This window comes from Sphaerodactylus townsendi, linkage group LG01 (assembly GCF_021028975.2).
Source record: "Sphaerodactylus townsendi isolate TG3544 linkage group LG01, MPM_Stown_v2.3, whole genome shotgun sequence".
In the NCBI taxonomy this organism is placed as follows: Eukaryota; Metazoa; Chordata; class Lepidosauria; order Squamata; family Sphaerodactylidae; genus Sphaerodactylus; species Sphaerodactylus townsendi.
The window spans coordinates 58,527,523-58,547,797 of record NC_059425.1 but is presented as its reverse complement, the minus strand read 5'-3'; the positions used below and the strand labels follow the sequence as shown (position 1 = coordinate 58,547,797).

Here is a 20,275-nt window from a genome sequence, read left to right as displayed (position 1 = left end):
CACAGGGAATAATATTACACATTATATAGAAGTTTCCACTTAGTGCTGAAGGACGCAAATCACCCTTGAAGCCATCAGAAGTGTTAGCTGCTTATGGAAAGAACCTACGCTCCTTTCTGCTTCTATTAAGTCAATACTAGGACATGCATGACTGAATTTGTAGAGGCAGGTTCAGATGCCTTGGCCGAATTTCTCATGTGGCTACACGAGAAGTCCTTACTTGACTATACTTGAACTGCATGTTCACTCTCCTTATACAGCTGATTGTCCTGTGACAGGTTAGTCTTAGGTTTATTCTGCACAGCACAAATAAAATGTCCAGAGGTCATTAACGTAAACCCGTTGTGGAGGATCTTTTCCCCCAAGATGTCTTCAGGATGTTTTATATTTGCTCAAAAAGTCGTATTTAGAAAACGTTAAACTGCTGTGTGGAGAGCAGGAGACATTTTATCCCCGCCCCACATGCTCTCACTTTCAGTTTCTGAGCAAGCAGTTTGCACTTGCCATTTTCTGCCAGCTTCAGGAACCTCCATTCAGCTGCTGCCATTTGCTGAAGGTTTCCCACAGAGGTTTTCTCCACTAGCAGCTCAACTGCTTGCTATTTCCCTGCAAAAAAATCATGAATAAAGTTAGTTTTCCCTGGCAATCTTGCACACATGTCATTTTTTTTCTTTTGAGTAAGGTGTCTTTGTAGCTGTGATGACACAATATGAGAATTGCAGCCACTTGGAGGGTTGGTCTACCTCCCTTTAAGAAGCAATGAGTAGACAGTCTACCCATTACTTTCAATCAGAGGAAGACCAGCCTGGAGGGCTGATAATTTTACACTGTGCTTTTCATAGATTGTATTGTCGAAGACTTTCCCGGCTGGAATCACTGGGGTGCTGTGTGGTTTCCGGACTATATGGCTGTGTTCTAGTAGCATTTTCTCCTGACATTTCACCTGCATCTGTGGCTGGCATCTTCAGAGGATCTGATGGTAGATTGATTATTTCATAGACTGACTATCTGGAACTCAATAGGGATCAGTAGATTCTCTCAGTTTCGTTCTGATGGGCATTTGTTCTCTTCAGTTCTGGGTATCATTCTGATAATACTATATTGAACTTTAAGGAGTACAACCCCCATTTTCCTTGCATAGTAGAGACCAAGGACACTGAGTAAAAAAGATATAAATTTTATGGGTATCACTTCCTCAAAAAGTATTGGGGAATGCACAAAAAAGTGGCAGCATAAAAACAATAAAGTTATGAAAAACCCTTTCTAGTGTGCCAAAAAAAACCCAAACTAAAATAATCTGGAAGAGTTTCTGTTTTTGTTTGTTTGTTGGTGTTTACTTCTACGACGCAGACAAGCTCAATAGGTCTGATTAGCCTATGATTGGTCACATCCTGAATGTTAGAAGATGAATATGTTTTGCAAAACTGTCTAGTCTTCTAATTTGTGCAAAAATTAAATGGTACCCCACCAGTTTTGAAAAAAATCACATTAAAAATGTGGTATATCTTAATGTGGTGTATCTTATTTATTTATTTATTTATTTATTTATTTATTTATTTATTTATTTATTTATTTATTTATTTATTTATTTATTTATTTATATATTCGGTTTATAGACTGCCCTCCCCCAAAGGGCTTAATGTCTATGAAGAGTTTATAGTGGTATTTTGTTGGTCAAACCATTTATTGTTGAATCATTGCGAAGGTAAAAACTGGGTTTTTATTCCAATTACCCACATTGGTTGCATAAAGCATTATAACATTTAAGTTATTCTGAAATATAGCATCTTATGTTTGTTTTCCTGACTGAAGCTTATTACACAAACTGCAGTGTAGCTCCTGAAGTTGTTATAATTTTATAGGACAGACATATTCATAGCCGTCATACAGTTATATACATACCATATAAATTTGGTTCCAGTTAAAGATGATGTATTACCAAAAAGAATAACTACTGCATAAGCACTAATATTAAGTGAACATAAATCCAAGTACATAAGGAAAACATCAGATTAGCATTCATTAAGTAAGGCATAAACTTAACTTTTATGATGGTTATCATGAAGGAGATGAGGAGAGAGTTCATAACTGTTCCAATGATGGTATTACTGAGGAAGAGAACTCTGTTATTGCAGAAGCACTGTGTAGATGTAACATCAGCCTGCTGGTATTGATTTCTTTTTATGCCATTACAAGTAAATGTATATGATGGCATGTAGATAAACATCTGCATTGATAAATTAGGAATAGAGTTACTATATAATCATCCTAGGAAAGTATTTTGTGATACGACGATTACAGATATAAGTGGGGGAAAGTAGTGAGCTAGGCAAAAACAGATTTCCATGCTGATGTAAATACATTACATTACTTTAGATGTGATGCAAATACATTTCTTTATTATGTTAAAAAGCAGGTCTCTGCTCATCAGGCCAGTAGACAGATGGCACATTTCAATAGTCTAGTCTAAATTTAACTTAGACAAGAGTCACTGTGGCAAGATTTAACTAACCAGGAACCAGCAGCGTAATGAGGGGAGGTGCAAGGGGGTGGACCTCAGGCACCACTTTGGCAGGTCACATGGGGGGATGCCTTGCTGAGCCACCCTTGCAACTGCATTCCCACCTGAACTCCAGATGGAGTTCAGGAGTAGGGGAGCAGTTGAATGCTGTCGGCCAGTTGACTCTCCAGGTGAAGTTGGGCAAATGCACTCTGAGTCACAGCAGCCACTTGGTATCTTAAGGCAACCATTGTGTCAAGCAATACTCTCAAGCTGCAAACTTGTCTTTTCAGGGGGAATATAATTTCTTGGGGTTATGATGTAGAAGACCCTGAATCACACAAAACAGTTCAGTTGAATGATTACATACAGATACAATGATGGTTGAGAAATATTGCCTTTTCACCATCATCACTGCTACAGAATAGGCTCTAATCTATGCTGTGTCCAATCAATCCTGTTATGAGTTTTCTGCCTGTGATGCTCTAACCATTGTCCCTCCCATTTCATCACCATTAGCTCCCAATCCTGGTGATCCAGAGAGATTACTCAGCTGTGTCTGGGGGGGGGCGCACTTAGGGCCATCTCTGTATTTCAGACGGTAGTCAGAGACTTAACAGAACAGTCAGCAGCCAAGGTGGAAAAATCTCCATCAAGGAACCCAACAAGATCGATCATTGCCTGGGGGCGGGGGGCAGTAATCACTTGGGACAGACCCTCAAAGAACTCTAGTAAGTTTGTAAGACAGGACTTGCCTCTGCAAAAGCCATGCTAGAGCATCACTGGCAGAAAACTCAGAACCCCCTGCCTTACACCACCTTCTCATCCACGTATTGAGACCCTGTATCTCCGCTTGCCTAGCTCGCCCTGCGCGTGGAACAGGTAGCATTTCGGAGAATGCCACCTTGGGGGTCCTGGATTTTAACCTGTTTCCTAGCAGCCTAAATTTAGCTTCCAGAACCTCCTGGCTACATTGCCCAATGTCATTGGTACCAATGTGGACCACAACTGCTGATTCCACCCCAGCGCTGTCTAACAGCCTATCTAGATGAAGCATGACATCCGCAACTTTCGTACCAGGCAGGCAAGTCACCATGCGGTCATCACGCCTCTCACAAACCCAACTCTCTATATTCCTAATGATTGAATCACCCACTACAAGGAGCCCCCCACCTCCCCGAGGGGTATCCTCAGTGCGAGAGGATATCTGACCACCAGCTAAGGAAGGGGTCCCATCTAAGGGAGCATCTTCCACCACCTCAGACTGGCACCCTCCATTACCCAGACTCTTATTCTCCATGACATCTGAAGAGATGTCACCTTGGGAGTGGGACCCGGCTGTTAGGTCCCTGAAAGCCTCGTTTGTTGCCCTCTCTGGCTCTCTCAGCTTCTCCAGGTCTGCCACCTTGGCTTCAAGAGAACACACACGTTCCTTGAGTGCCAGGAGCTCATTGCAGAAAGGGCACACCCATGACTTCTGTCCTAGTGGCAGATAGTCATACATGTGACACTCAGTGCAAAACACTGGAAAGCCCCCATCCCCCTGCTGGCTTCCTGCCTTCATATCTAATTTTGTTTAGATATTCAAATACTGATTTTAATTAGTGTCTCCTGCTTAAGGTTTCTATACCTTCTACTATCCCTTAAAATATGTTCTTATTTAGTAAAACACCTGTGCGTGCCTTTAGGCGCGCGCCGCTGGTTCCAGAGACTAACTGAAAAGATTTAAAAATGTGAGAAGCCCCACTGCTCAGCAGCCCCACCAATCAACAGCTTCAGCAGCCTCCACCAATCAGCAGCCCCAGGACAAGGAGAAAAAAGAAAGAAAACCCCTGTTTAAAATACACTGTTTAAAAGATATGGCTTTGAGAAAAGCCCTCTGTAAAGAAAAACCAGAGCTCACTCAGCCCTTTCTGGCCCACTCCTCTTCTCCACTGCTACTCTTCTCTGCTGGTTCCAAAGACTAACTGAAAAGATTTTAAAAATTGAGAAGCCCCACCCCTCAGCAGCCGCACCAATCAGCAGCTTCAGCAGCCTCCACCAATCAGCAGCCCCAGGACAAGGAGAAAAAAAGAGAAAACTCCTGTTTAAAATACACTGTTTAAAAGATGTGGCTTTGAGAAAAGCCCACTGTAAAGAAAAACCAGAGCTCACTCAGCCCTTTTTGGCCCACTCCTCTTCTCCACTGCTCCACTCTTCTTCTCCACTAAATTCTGCAGAGGAGTTCCAGAAGAAGGCAAGGATCTCTATGCCAGCATAGGGACCCAAGCGAAGGACGATATATCGCGTCTCAACCCAACGTGACCAAGAGAGGTTCAGGCTCGTATTGAGCACTGGGGTTCTGGTGTGCAGTATTTTTATACCCCTTTGCACAGGTAAGGTGGAAAATTCAAACTTAAGTTTCATTTGTAACTGCTTGAGGTTTCCTTGCTGGACTTGTGGAGTTGAGCTAATTAGCAGCTCTATCTATTGTTTCTACTTTTTCAGGACAATGGGGCCAATTGGTCCTGGATTACATCAGTGAAACCTTGAATGGTTTATGCAGAGATACTTCCTAAAGTCTCTGCCCAGAGTATTCAAATTTGGCTGAGGCTTGAGTGAATCAGGAAGGGATCGTTTTGTTAGGGAGAAAATACAAAGAGATACTTCAATCTCAGGGATGTTCCTGTACTATTTGCATATCTGCAACCATGGCAAGGTGTGGTGTCCAGGAGTTCTACAGATTCCATTATGTAAACGGAGTGCTCTGGCAGGGTGTGATAATCAAGATGCATGTCCTTGTTATGAGATGTCCAGATTGTATCACTGAAGTAACTCTTTGCAAACAGATTGTTTCACCTTAGGCTTGCTTTCAGTTTGGACACTCTGCTATTCACCCATACAAACATGGAAACTGGCATTTTATAGCACACAGTGTAGGAAATAATATGAAAATCCAATATTTCATAAGACAGGGGATGAAGGCCATGCTAACACTTCTGATGTGTTCACAACTCCTCCCAATTTGGTGTCATCTGTACATTTCATTCAGGTCCTTTATAAAAATATTTAAAAGTACTAGTCCCAGAACCAACCCCTGTGGCACCCCACTGGACACCTTTTCCAATCAGGTGAAATGCCATTGACAACTATTCTTTGGATGTGGTTCCCTGACTAGTTCCCTATCCACCTAAATATCTCAGAGTCTAGTCCTCAGTACTCCATCTTACCTGTCATAACATCATGTGCAGCCAATCAAAAGTTGTACTGAAATCAAGATGAACAATTCTTATGATCGTGTGAACTCAGTGGCAGTAGTTTTTCTGTTTACTGACCAGGCATTCAGGAGCAAGATCTTAAAGCCAAGAGGCCTGATCTTGGCACATTCAGTTCTCCTTTGACTGGAAGCCAGACTTGAAGGAGGAGTGACTACCCAGTGGCCAAGCCTTTTTCTCCTGGAATGGTCAGATTGTATCCTACCATCATATCTCACTTTTCCCAGGATCAGGGGGAAAGCACCCCCTCCTTTCCAAGGGAGATATTCATTGGCTATCTTCCCAATAAAGAGGCAGCTGAGGACTAGAATTCCCCCCCCCCATAAACTCCCGAGCCTTGTAGCCCTTCTAGTACCTCCAGATCTAGAAACAAGGATACTGGTCTTTGCCTTCTTGTCCCCACTGAAGTGGCGACCCAAAAGTGGCAACCCCCTTTGGAGTCATGCCTTCAGTGGCAACACTGCAAAGGGTGGTGATTTTCTTTAGAAAAATTATAATTGTTTGCATAATACATAAAGAGCTGTTGTAACTGCAGTGGACTGTGAACTAGAAAGTCCCTAGTTCAAATTTCACCTCTGCTCAGAATAACTATCCTTAGACAGCATGACACTTTTTCTCTGAGCCTTGGTGTCTTTTTTGTAATATGGAATTTGAAACAATAACACATCACAAAGAGTTATGTAATACCAGTTATTATTATCTGGGTAATTCAGTTCTTCATTTCTACTTACAGTTGGACATTGCCATTATGTGTTTCAGTAAACAATTGTATATCATTGCCCTCTGGAGATAAAAATAAATTTTCATTTTGGATTATTATGATGCAAATACTGATGTGTAATCATTTTTATCACACTGCTTTGTAAATACAGTACAGCTTTTATTTGCAGCTACTCTACCCTATAAAAATCATTTCCACCCAAAATGGGTGTAATTAGATACGAGGGACATCACACCATGTATCAGGTATTTAGGGTGTTTGGATAATTGAAATGCAGATAACTCTCTTTAAACATTAAGATACAGTGATATTTTCCCTTCTGTCAGCTGAAATGTTTTGGACTCCTGTTGTGTTGTTGGCAGGACTTAATATCATTGTTCTAATGTCACACAGTCATTTTCCCTTGTACTGTTAAGTTGCACCAGGAATGTGACTCTATGCATAATTGAAATCTTCCTGTTAAATTTATATGCAAATATAACTTATAGGGAATGGCAGCTGAACGATATTCAAAACAGTACCAAATGTGGGGGAGAAGAATGAAAAAGTAAAAAAAGTCCACGTACACTTCAGTTATTTAGGGAAAAGTTTCCATTTTAACTTAACTTGTGCTATTACCAATTTACCCTCTCTCACATGCAAGGCTTTTTTTTTAGTTAAGCATCTAAGTAATTTAAATTAGTGTCAAGAGAATGACTATCTAGTATATCCAGAGATCCTTCATGTTGAATGTTGAAAGGCCTAACAAAAATCATTTTTCCTTTGTCACTACTCCACGTAGCTCAAATTGCAGGTGGTTTTTTTTTGTTTGGAGATTGGTGTGTCTTACTCTAAAACCATCAGTCCAATTAGCTGGTCTGAGATCACCCTAGTTCAGGGGTAGGGAACCTGCGGCTCTCCAGATGTTCAGGAACTACAATTCCCATCAGCCTCTATCAGCATGGCCAATTGACCATGCTGGTAGGGGCTGATGGGAATTGTAGTTCCTGAACATCTGGAGAGCCGCAGGTTCCCTACCCCTGCCCTAGTTATTTTCTTCTAGGTGCAAATGATATTTTAATTGGATAGGTTTTGGTTTTGGAGAGAGGGGAGAAGAATGAACTTGTTTCCAGAAGGCTTGGGCCAATATGTAACCTGATTGGTTTACTGATGGACATTTGATGTGGCTAGCTCAGAGCCATAGCAAGGGGAAACTGCGCCCCTGCCACACCCCCACCCACCACGCTCAGGAATGCCCCTGCCCAGTGCATCACCCCCCATCCCCTTGGCGCTACGCCACTGGGTTAGCTAAGAGCATAAATTTGTTGCTCAGTGATATCAAAGATTTCTTCTTTGTCCTTCCATTGTCTTTGTTGATGCTCAGCCTCTAAGGCTGTTTCTGCATGGACAGATAACAGCACCCCAGGGACGCTAAAAACACCATCCTTGGGGTGGCATTTGCAATGCCCAAGTGGTGCAAAGACGCCACTGTTGAGCCTCACTCCAGGAGCGAGGTTTTTCAACAGTGGTGTCTTCCACCCACTGCCATGCGAATGCCAGCGGGTGGAAGGCGCCATTCCCCCCACCTTCCATGAATGCCTTACCTTCATCTCCTGGCTTCCAGTGTGTTGGAGAGGCCAGGGGACACCCCCCCCCCGGCCTGCAACTCCAAAGCCATCACTCAGGCCAGGGGTGTGTGTCCCCTGGCCTCTGCGACACACCGGAAGCCAGGAGACAAAGGTAAGGCATTCAGGGATGGCACAGCCTGTGCGAGGGCTGCTCCGTCGCCTGCGCACCTACCGGGACTATCTGTTCCATTTAATGCAGTGATAAGTGGGATGCCTGCACTTAATCAAGAAAATCAAATGCCCATTTTGGATTTCTCATTTTAAATGTGCCAGGCTATCTACTGCTGTGAAGATGTGCTAATACCCACTTCTCAAGCCATGCTGATAAATAACAGCCTTAGCTTAGTCCGTTGCTGTGGCCAAAAATTTTCTTCAAGTACATCATTTTATCTAAGCATCTGAGGAATAACAGAACCTATACAGAGTGTTGAAGGATGCCCTTCCATTCCTATAGGTTCCAAACCCTTCTCTTCAGCAGCCAGAATGGTTTCCTCGCTCACTTATTATTTTGAGGTGCCAGCATTCATTTATACATGAACTGGCTTCCATAACCTCCCTAGTTTACTATAATGCCAGGAGGAAAGGCCGTTTGTATGGGATCAAAAATAGATACCAACAATTGCACTATGATATAACCAAATGTGACCAAGCGTGTAGCCAAATTTGCCTTGCCCTGTAACACCATACTGGATTGGGAGGTTTAACAACACCAGCGTCTAGAACCAAATCACTTCAGGGTTTACCGTGAATCATTGCCCCTTCAAAGCATTGATCACACCTGCCATCCCAAAAGGGGGGGGGGTTGGTACAACCTTAGTTGTTATATGTTTACAGTGAGCAGAGGGCTTTTGTGATCACCTGCCTCTGCCTAGCAACCCTCAACTTCCTTGGTGGTCTCCCATCAAGACCTAACCAGAACTGACCCTGCTTAGCTTCTGAGATCTGATTAGAGCCAGCTAGCCTGGGCCATCCAGATGAGGGGGAACCAAACTGACTAAGGTCTAACACCTGTTCATTATCAATAACTCAAAACTAGTATAACACTAAATTAGTATTGGGTAATATTAGCTAAGTAACTCTGAACTATATCAATATAACAAATGCCTTGCAGAAGCCACCCCCACACTACTACCTATCAGTTGCAATAACTAGCTTGTCATAATAACCAACTTGTGATGATACCAATTATTTTATTTTCTTTCTTTTTTAAAATGTGCACAAAGCACCCTCAAGATACAGCCATGGGGGTGTTTGCAAAGCAAGAAATATTCAGAGATGGTTTGCCATTCATCACCTGGTATTCTGTGGTGGTCTCCCATCCAAACACTAACCAGGGCCAACCCTGCTCAGTTTCCAAATTCTGATAAAGCCAGGGCACCAAGATCCTATCACCTAATGCGGCCAGGCGCACCTGCCTTCCTAAGGGCAGAGGGTGAGGGAAGGGGAAAGTGCGCTGTAAAAAAACCCACGCAGCAAGGGCCGTCCATCCACTAGTAACCGAGCTATGATGGAAACTAGAGGGAAGGGGCCAGCACTCCATAAAGGCTGCATGCTGACCTGGCCCCATGGTCCCCAGTGCCAACCTCTGCAGGGAAACTAACCCTCCCCGCCCCCTCCACCTGCTGCGGCTTCAAAGCCCAACAGGCCTTCCAAACTGCATGGTGCCCCAGATAAGCAAGAGAGTGCTTCACTCACTCCAAGGCCTCCTCCCCCTGCACTCTTTCCTTTAGCTGTGGCTCCACCAACCGGCTCTGAGTCATGCAGTGGCCTCTGAGTGAGGGAGCACACAACGCTTCACTAGCTTGCTTGGGCTTGCAAAGAGGCAGAGCCCTCTGGGCAATGCCTTTTATAGGCACGCCCAGTTCCCCTTGTCACATGATGGTCCCCGTCACATGACTTGTCCAAATCAGCAGTGCGGAGGAGGGCAGCCAGTCACTCGTCCCCTGCCACAACGGCTCCCCAGGCTGATTCCTGGGGCATGTTTTACTTGTGTAAGTATACCATAAAGATTATACTGAACTGGGATAGATATTTACTGAGCACCCCAAATCCATTGACAGCTGGTATGGTATATTGGTGCATTGGGCCAGAGAGATTTAGGTTCAAGACCCTGATGAATCATGAAGCTCACTGGGTGACATTGTGTCAGTTGCTGTCTTTAATCCTAACTTACTAAAAAGGATTTGTTGTAAGAATAAAACAGGGTAAGAATTGTTACCCAAAATGGTGGGACGCAATGACCCTCTTTGGTTGGGGAAATTAGCTACAGAGCACAAGGTTGCTTAGAGTCACTTGAGGAGTGTTAGGTAACTTGATCGCTACACACACACACACACACACACACACACACACACACACACAGAGAGAGAGAGAGAGAGAGAGAGAGAGAGAGAGAGAGAGAGAGAGAGAGATTGCCTATGTATATGGGCTTCAGCTCTTTATAAGAATGCAGCAGAGAAAAATAAATTTCTTTTCAATGGTTTTATTGGGAAAATAACAAATGGAATAAAACAAAATCTCATTCATAATCACTCAGTTACTGGGGTAAAAACACACACATACAAAGTTTCCTAGGATATAATTTAGAGGTGAAAGATAGGTTTTGGATATATAGAGAGAAGGGATGGGAGATCAAAAGATTATATTTACCAGTCTTGTAGTGGATGTCCACGAAGCAGAAACCTAATGGCTAGGCTCTGGATGATCAGCGCAGATAGAACAATGTTACTGACCACCATGGTGGTGTGATAATATTGAACAGCTGACTGGGGTCTGAGACATACTTTTATAGGTAAAACTGTCTTGGGACAAGGGAAATCCTTGAACAAAGGATTTTTTCCTGCTGTTCCAAGATGACATAATGGTCTTGAGTATCTAGACCATTGACCTGATGGCTGACCCATTATCTTAATGGGTTTTGCCTGCTGTTGGACAAAACAGATAATGACCCTTAATGGGTGTTGCAACCTAGATCAGTGGTGGCGAACCTATGGCATGGGTGCCAGAGGTGGCACTCAGAGCCCTCTCTGTGGGCATGTGCAAACAGAGTCCCCCCCCCCACACACATCTAGGCTGGCCTGGGCCGCTGGGCTTGATTATTAACATTAAACCTAAGACCTAGTTTTGAGGAAGTAGTGTAGGTAACCCTGTTAAACACTGTTAAACCCCACTGATTTTCATGCGAAGAACCAAAGCGCGATCCTTTACCTGGGAGTAAGCTCGGTTGCTGGCAATGGGGTTTGCTTCTGAGTAAACCCTCCTAGGGTTGTGATTCACCCGTTGGAAGAGTTGCACGGTTGCTTCAAAGCAAAGCCACCGACTACCACCAAGCTTCCTCCTGAGTTACGCATGCCTCGGAGCCAACCGTTTTTTCTAAACTAAAACCTCAGTATTCAAGTTAAATTGCCATGTTGGCACTTTGCAATAAATAAGTGGGTTTTGGGTTGCAATTTGGGCACTCGGTCTCGAAAAGGTTCGCCATCACTGACCTAGATGGTCCCAAGGGGATGAGTCACAGGGAGACTCTTGAGTAGATTAAGAGAGCTAGACAAAAGAGAACTGGTTTCACACAGGTGTGCTATTGTTCATATTCAAATATTATTTCCTAAGTGTCAGGCATGGGGGGGGGGGGTCCCTTAGGCATTCCTGCTCACAAGGTCAGACACAATCCCAATATGGAGTTTCTGAATTCAAACAGGGCACTGCCCTTTCAGGGCACTGTCCTGCCAGGTTTGACAGGGCAGCATTCCGGGAGAAACACCATTCATTCACCCTCTGCACTGCTACAGGTCCTAGGTTGGCTACAGAATGTACATGGTTCTTTGAGATCAATGTACAAAAAAAAGATAGAAATAAGGCAAAAAATCCTATTAAGGGATGACAAAAGTTATGTCCAATGTTCCAGTATGTAGTTGATATTCTTATTTTTGACCAAGATTTGTTTGTAATGATTCCCACAGTTTTGCTCTATCTAACATCATTCCAAGGAAATACTGAAAAAAATGGTTTCACAGTTTTCAAGAAGAAAAGAGTGTACCAATGCTCAACTTTAATGGATAATAAATAATTGGGAAACTTCTAGCTTGGGACCAAGTTAGCAAGGAAAATAAAAGAACCGCTGAACAGTGGGAATTAAAAAATATACCTTGGTTGCATGCCTCAGAATGGGGAATTTAGAAGCCTCTTAAGGGTTCACCATTTGTGAATTATATATCTCACATTCAGTAGTAGGTGTAAATGCATAATTCTAATCTGTTCTTATTATTTATTTATAGCACACCAGTAGAATGTAAATTGTCTGCCTCTTTTGAACATGCTTATCATGCCACTTAAGGTATGCAGATATTTTAGAGGAGTCTATATAGAAAATTTGCCTAGGCTAGCACATTGATTCTAATTACAGGGCATATAAACGGCTAATGATAAATTAAACTTGCTCTCCCCAGCTCACAGGTGGGATGCACCAAGGGTATTTCAAGAGAAAGTCAATAGAAAATAAGTATTCATCTTGAAATAATATGCACAATATATCTTAACCATTCTGGTTGGGTTTTTCCCCCCTCAAAGTTAGTTCTGTTGTGTTATTAATGATCTTTTAGGCATGGGCTGTTGGCACAACATTGTCTGAGCTGTGATTAGCCTCCAGAGCTTGGACAAAAAATAAAATTTCTGAAGGGAGAGGGGCGGCACATTAAATCTATTTTAATTAAAATAATAATTCAATTATTCGCAATTTAATTAATTCATTACATATGGTGAAAGGCCTGTTACATGGAATACTTATACATGGTCTTATAAATTATTTATTTATATTCCTTATTATTTCTAAAATTTTGAATTCCAAATTTGCTGCATACAGACAACCAGAAAAGCATCTATTTGTTGATGATCCTCTGTCCACATTTAAATTCCCTGAGTACTGATGAACTATTCAGTTACTCCCAGTTCTATACGTCTCAATCCATCATTTGTTGTTGGAAAATGTCACTTGTTTAATAATGCAACAAGAAACAGAAAAATTAGTTATTTGTTAAGGAGACATAAAAAATGTGAAAAGCTAATGTTTCCAGAAATGCTTTAGACCTGAGTCCTCAGCTATGGCTGACCTCTGTTTAGTTCTACAGCAGTAGAGTATGATAGATTACATTATACTGCTAACCTCCTTTGTTCTGCCATTCACTCCTAATTTATTGTTTGTCGTACACAAGAAGTCAAGAATAGTTGGAAATCTTTTTTCCATCCCAAAATGAATCACTGGAACACAAGAAATAGCAATTAGGTTGAAAATGCTTTTGAACATATATTAAGTGGGTTTTCCCCCCTTTAATTGTGGTACCAATGACAGTTCCTGTTGTCCTGGGATTATGGGGACACTGTTGCCTTGTATAGTCAGGCACAAGTGCATACTAGACATGTGTCAATGTGAAGATGGTTCTCCTCCTTGAGTCGCCCCTATGCTCCCATGGCTTCAGTTGTTCTGTGTAAAGAAATCTTTTCTCATTTGCAGCATTTTGTTCTGACAGTGTCTGGGTTATATTTTAATACCGGCTAAAGCAAAACAACAACAACTAGAACAATGCCAGCAATTAGGATTTTTGACTAGTTTACAAAGTTTTTGAAAAAATGGAAAATGTAGAAACCTGCAGGAAGCCCAACTAGAATTTTAAAAATCACAAATATTAAGTTGGGGAAATTAGCAGGTCTGGTTGAGAGGATATTTCTAAGAACCATATGAACAATGTTCCCTGTAAGCTGTGGGGCTGTGCAGGTGCACAGACACCATATTGGTGCCATGCAGTTTGGGCAGCTGCCAGCAGAGTGAGCTCATGCAGGTAGCTCAGTCCTGCACAGAAGTGGGGAACTACCACAGTTAGAGAGACTTTTGCATATGGGCACCCTAACAACTCAGGTGGAAGAGAAGGGATGAGGGGGTGATAGGAGGCAAGGAGGAAGGAGAAATATTGACAACTTCTAATCCTGGGGCTCATCAGAGAGCACTGTATTAATGAAAGATGTTCATGATGTCTAGAAAGCTAGTAAATCTGGGCTTAACTGGGAGATTTGCGTGACACAAGTCAGACCAGAGGTCCCTTGACTTGTGTCATGTGTAACACTGGAGGATGAGATTTATCTCACAAGTGTCATGTGGGGGAGGGGGACTTCAGCCTTTCCTCTTGGACAATTTTTCCAAGTTAAAATGGTCATGGGGGTGCTCTGTTTGCCCTACTGTGGTGCTTCACTTGTACTGATTATGCATGTGGTACTCTATAGAGGGGTGAGACCCCCCAACTATTTCAGCTTGGGAAAATGTCACAGGAGGGAAAATGGAAGCCCCATCTCCTGTACTGCATCACAATCTGCATCAGACCCTATGGCACCAACTTGACTCATGTTACACATATAATCTAATTGACCCCTTGTGGAGGGTAAAAGATTTGGGCACTTGTCAGGAACTTCAGCAGCATCCATTCCACAGCTCATCTCAAAGATGGCAAAAATTGAGTCAGTTATAAAGCAAGCAGGTGGTGCACAGAAAGAAAAAATTGAGGGATATGTCCCTTAAATATATGTTTTCAGCATGTGTAGTCACTCAGTGTTTCTGGGGAGAAGTTATTACACATATCCATTTTGTATTAGTGTATTGATTTTTGAGGGTGCTTGTGTACTTTTAAACTATCTGCCATCTCTTGGAAGCTAACAGCTGGTCAAAGAAAAGGGACCCTCCATGCCCTTACTACAGCAGAAAAATTTGTATTGTACAGCTAAAAGATGTTGAAAGGATAGAAGCCCACCCCCAATGGCCTTATAGATCTATCAGTCACTGAATTTGTGGCATGTAGATGACAATTGCATATGGATTTATTTTTATGTGATTGTAGAAGCTTATGTGTAGACCACTTTTATATTTTTGCCTCTTATTTTGTGAATATCTTTTTTTCCCATTATTGACTTGCTGGATTTTAATTTTTTTCCCCTTCTTCTTTTTTTCTGATTATTTTTAAAAGGAAAAAAATAAAAAATATATATATTATTTTTTGTTGTTTCTGGACTGGAAAAGAGAGGGGTAGTGGTGAGGTGAGTGGCTTAGGCTAGCTGATCTCATCAGATCTCAGAAGCTAACCAGGGTTGGCCCTGGTTCATACTTGGATGAAATCATCAAGGAATACCGGAGTAGCTATGCAAGGGAGGCAATGGCAAACCACTTTTGAATGTCTTTTGCTTGGAAAACCCCATTGGGTTGCCATAAATCAGCTGTGCCTTGATGGCACTTTATGCACAATTCAACAAATGTACTAATAAAGGATACATAAAATCATCAAAGTGATCTACAAAAGGGTATGCTATTAATAGCAGCAAGAGTCTTTTATCATAAAATGCTCTCTGATGAGATTACTGAATGTTCCTTGTTGTAGCTTAGTTATCTTTAAGTGTCAGGTTTTAGGTGAGCCATTGTTTCAACTTTTTTTTTTAAAAAAAAAATCTACGCTTGTTCTGGAGCCCTCCTAGACAGTACTATTGAATTAGGTGTGACTTTATTCTTTGTTTTGAACTTTTGTCTGCTGGCCAAACTTTTCTTACATAATCCTTATTCAGGTGCATATCAGTGGGCGGAAGCAAACCTCAAGATCAAAACAGGGCTTCATGGTGATGCCAGTTTTACTGACCAGAAGGTGTGACTCTATAATACTTTTCATGTACAATATGTTGTAGTGAGAGTAACATGAATAAAAATTATGTGTCTCTTTAATGATGCACAGGATGCACGCGTATTTGTTACTTGGATTTTGTATTGTATCCAGACACAAAATGTGGTATAGAGAACTGTCCATGTTTCAGATGGAAAACTGGTACTTTTCATTTGGATTAAATATTGGCTGAAGCTTATTCATGTTTTGTCAAAGAATCAAGGATACCCTAAATTTAGAGTTGGCTTGGAATTCCCCCACTGGGACTCATTTGTCAGCTTGCCTAAATCAATAGGATATGCTTCCAAGTAAGCATATTTTGGATCAGGATGTGAGACCCAGGTTTGCCATAATTAGTTCTTGATTGAGTACAGCAATTTTCCATTTATTGTGGCATAAACCTGATGTAATGAAATTGCAAAATAATTGTCCAAAATGGTCATCTCTATAGCAGGATTACTAACAGTACTTAGCTATAAGCTTAAATGGTTTCATATTGTAATGACTGTTTTACTTCAAGGAAGTTTCTCTTCATTTATACATAGACAAATAAAAGTGGGATTGGGACCAGTATGTCTGACTTGTCACTAATTGAAATGAGAAAGCAAAGAAATATTCATTAAGCCATGGATGGCAATATAATGACCTCATTTAAACCAGCCATGCAGGAAAATTCAGATTTAATACTGAAAAATAAGGCTAGCACTTGAGGCCAACAGATGAACTTCATGTAGATGGATATTTACGCAGAGGTACCTGCAGTTAGGTTTTCTATTTTGCCAGTGAAAATGTGGTTGGCTTGAGAATCTTGATTTGTAGATAATGTTTTCTCAATTTAGATTTCAAAATAAAATTCCTTTTTGAGGTCCTGAATTTAGCTGAATTTTTAGGTTTGATTCAAAATAACAGAAGGGCAGCCAAATTTTAGTAATTTGAAATGAGCATTATTGAGATGATTAGGAGCAAACTGGTAACAATAAAGCTTTAGGAAGCATATTACATACAATAATGCCTCATATGAGTCTGCCTTACTGTCCAGCTTCTCTCCCCAAACCATGTTACTATCACAAACAGAAAAGGCAGCAGCATCAGCATAGTAATATGCGTGTGTGGTCATTTTACTGCAACCATATGAATTAATGCCCTCCAAAGTCTCCTATTATTAATAGTCTTGCAAACTGAGGATTGTGGCTTCCTTTATTGAGTCACTCCATCACATGTTGGGTCTTCCTTTTTTTTACTACTGGCTTTAACTTCTCCTAGCATTATTGTCTTTTTATTATTATTATTATTATTATTATTATTATTATTATTATTATTATTATTATTATTTATTATATTTATAAGCCGCCCTCCCCCGAAGGGCTCAGGGCGGCGAACAACAAACAATAGAGCACAATAAAATCAATAGCATCAAACTATAAAATCATTAAGAATAGCTCTATATATTAAAACACAACCCCATTAAAAGCAGCGTTCTGACATTAAATATATTGATGGCGTCTCTCTAATCAATCCCCTAAAAGGAAAAGGGGGGGGAGGGGCGGTAGAGGTCTATAGATGTTATAGAGAGGAGCGAAGGGGGGGGAAAGGGGGGGAGGGAGGGAGGGACTCTTGTGTTCTCCTAATGGGACCAAGGTATAAATAGCCTTAGTTTGGTCATTTTCACTTCTTGGGAGAGTTTAGGCTTGATTTGATGTGCATCCCACTTATTTGTCTTGTTCACAGTTCATGGTATCTGTAAAACTCTCCTTGAACACCCCATTTCAAATGAATCAACTTTCCCCCCCTGCTAGTTCTCTTAGTTCTTCAAATTTTATATCCATACTTAGAAACAGGGAATACTCTAGTACAGGGGTAGGGAACCTGCGGCTCTCCAGATGTTCAGGAACTACAATTCCCATCAGCCCCTACCAGCATGGCCAATTGGCCATGCTGACAGAGGCTGATGGGAATTGTAGTTCCTGAACATCTGGAGAGCCGCAGGCTCCCTACCCCTGCTCTAGTATGAATTAACCTGATCTTAGTCACCAGTGACTTATCCATATACTTAAGAATCTTTTCCAGCTCTTTCATGGCTGCTCCTCCCTGACTAAGCCTCCGGATTTCTTAGTTCCAGTCTCCCTTTTGGTTGATGGAACTAAGAAACAGATTTTTTTTTAGCAATTTCAATTTCTTCTTTGTCAACCTTACAATTGTGTAATCCCTTAGTAGCCATTATTTTTGTGATCTTGATATTCAGTTGTAGTCCTACTTCGACACTTTCTGCTTAACTCCCATCAGTAGTTATTTTAAATCTTCACTGTATTTTGCTAGAATAGTGGTGGCATCCAGTGACCTGGGTATAGATTTTTTATGGGGTGAGTTCGGTGACTGAGGGCTTTCCTTCTGTTCCATTCCATGCATTGTTTCAAGCAAGCCGAACATGTAATGGGAGGGGTTTGAACCCGAGCACACACACCTATGTGGCATCTATATATCTTAAATGGTTAATGTTCCTTCTGCAAATAGAAATATATAATGTTCATATTTTCTGTCATTCATCTGAGAGATCTACATACTTGCCTGTTAGAAGAACAACACTATTTCCCTTGATGTAGAGTTCATCACTGGCTTTGTGACTGCAACACTCATTAATTGCCACCACTTCTTAATTTTGTTTGCATGCAACCAACATACCTAAAACGAAGGAAAGGGGTAAATGCTGTACTTAAACAGACCTGTAAGCAGATGGATGGCCACAGTAATAAACAGGCAAAGGAAGTATGGGGAAAAGCCTTTCAAAACTGTAGAGTAACTATTGCAAATTTGTCCATATATTAAATAGCTTTATTTACTGTAACTATAATGCTGTATGCATTGATTTGTCAATGAGACATATAATGTTCTAGAAATTAAAAAGAGCAGTTAATGGATTTTAGTTTACTAATATTGAGAGTTAGTAATAATATGTGATAAAAATGTTCAGTTTCTGCGAGGAGTTAAAAGAAAATCATTAACCTCTTATTGGTTCATTTTGTAAATTGAGATCAATGAAATTCCTTTAATAACAGCATGAAATCAATTGTAAAATAGCATATAATTCATGGTCTGTATTGTAAATTATCATATGCTTGACATTAATTGGTGAGGTTTCCATATACTGGGATGCATTTCCTTGTAACACATCTCTGGATAATATCTGTGGATCCATTTCTAATGCCTCTTAGTGTGATCAGTTTTTCATGTCCACAACTGCCTCATATGCTCTTATGCAAATAATCCAATCAAACAAATGGATAACAAGATGCTGTAATCTGAAGGGCCTTATATATATCCCTACCTGTGTTTGTTGAAGCGATTGATCCATTATGAAGCAATTGAATGGGTCAATTTCAGACAAGTACAAATCAGATCAGATACAGCAAATAATTGATGCAGGTTTGGTTTAGATGTGTGGGTTTTGTAGCTTCTAGAAAGGCAGTCTAATTTCTTCGGATGCTGACCTGCAGCATCCTTTTCTCCCTGTTTTGGAAGGGCTACTTCTGCTGCATTTGGAAAACATAAGTCCAAGACCTTTTCATGGCACTACCTTATATGAAGGGATATGCAACGCCCATTCCGTAAATCTGGCAGTATTTTTAAAAAACACATTAACAGTCCAATCCCTTAAGAATTACTCCAGTCTAAGCAATTCATTCAATGGGATTAGTAACTCTACTCAGGTTGCACTATAAACCAGGTTCCATGTTTCAGATTGGAGATAAGGAAAGGTTTTGAATCTGAAAAGACAGATGATTGGTATTAAAATGAGATAATTCTGCTATATATTTTTTTCCTTATTGCTCAGAATCAATCAATAACTACAAATATTTTAACATATGTCAGTTTTTGATGTTACGTACTCTTTTAAACAATTCAATTGCAGAAATATAAGTTCCTCCATTTTGCAGTGTTAATATCTTAAATAATTTTTCGTTATACTATATTAGCTTTCCAATTTTCCCTAACAGACTCTCACCAGGAATACTATGGCTGAGTAGTACAGTGTCAGCTGAGCTGGCTCATTTAGCCTGGGAGGATCCAGCAAGGGCTTTCAAGGAGAGTTTCACTGTCTTTTCCATCCCTTCTCCATTATCCTAGCAATTCTCACATTCTCATCACTCTCAACTCCCTTCTCTTCTTCACACCCAACCACCACTTTATCTTTTATCTGCCCCTCATCTTATTTATGCACTTTGTTTATAGTCTGTCTTTCTCCACAATGGGGACGCAATGCAGTTTATATCATTCTTTTCTCCATTTCATCATCACAACAACTCTGTGAGGTAAGGTTGGCTGAAAATGTGTAACTAGCCCAAGGTCACCAGTGAGTTTCCACAGGAGAATGTGGACTTGAGGCCTAACCATTACACCACACGGGTTTTTTGTGGGGTGATTGTTGTTGAATGGTAACAAGCAGCCAGGCCCAGGTGAATCATGTAAATTGAGGGGGAGGCAGTGGTGGGATTAAGCAGGTTCGAACCACT

At 41.1% G+C, this 20,275-nt stretch overlaps 1 protein-coding gene across 1 annotated transcript in view; it reads left to right on the top strand.

Moving 5' to 3' along the window:
• USH2A (usherin) overlaps positions 1-20,275 on the top strand; it is a 646,790-nt gene that overhangs the window by 285,220 nt on the left and 341,295 nt on the right. The gene's annotated exons all lie outside the window — the stretch shown is intronic.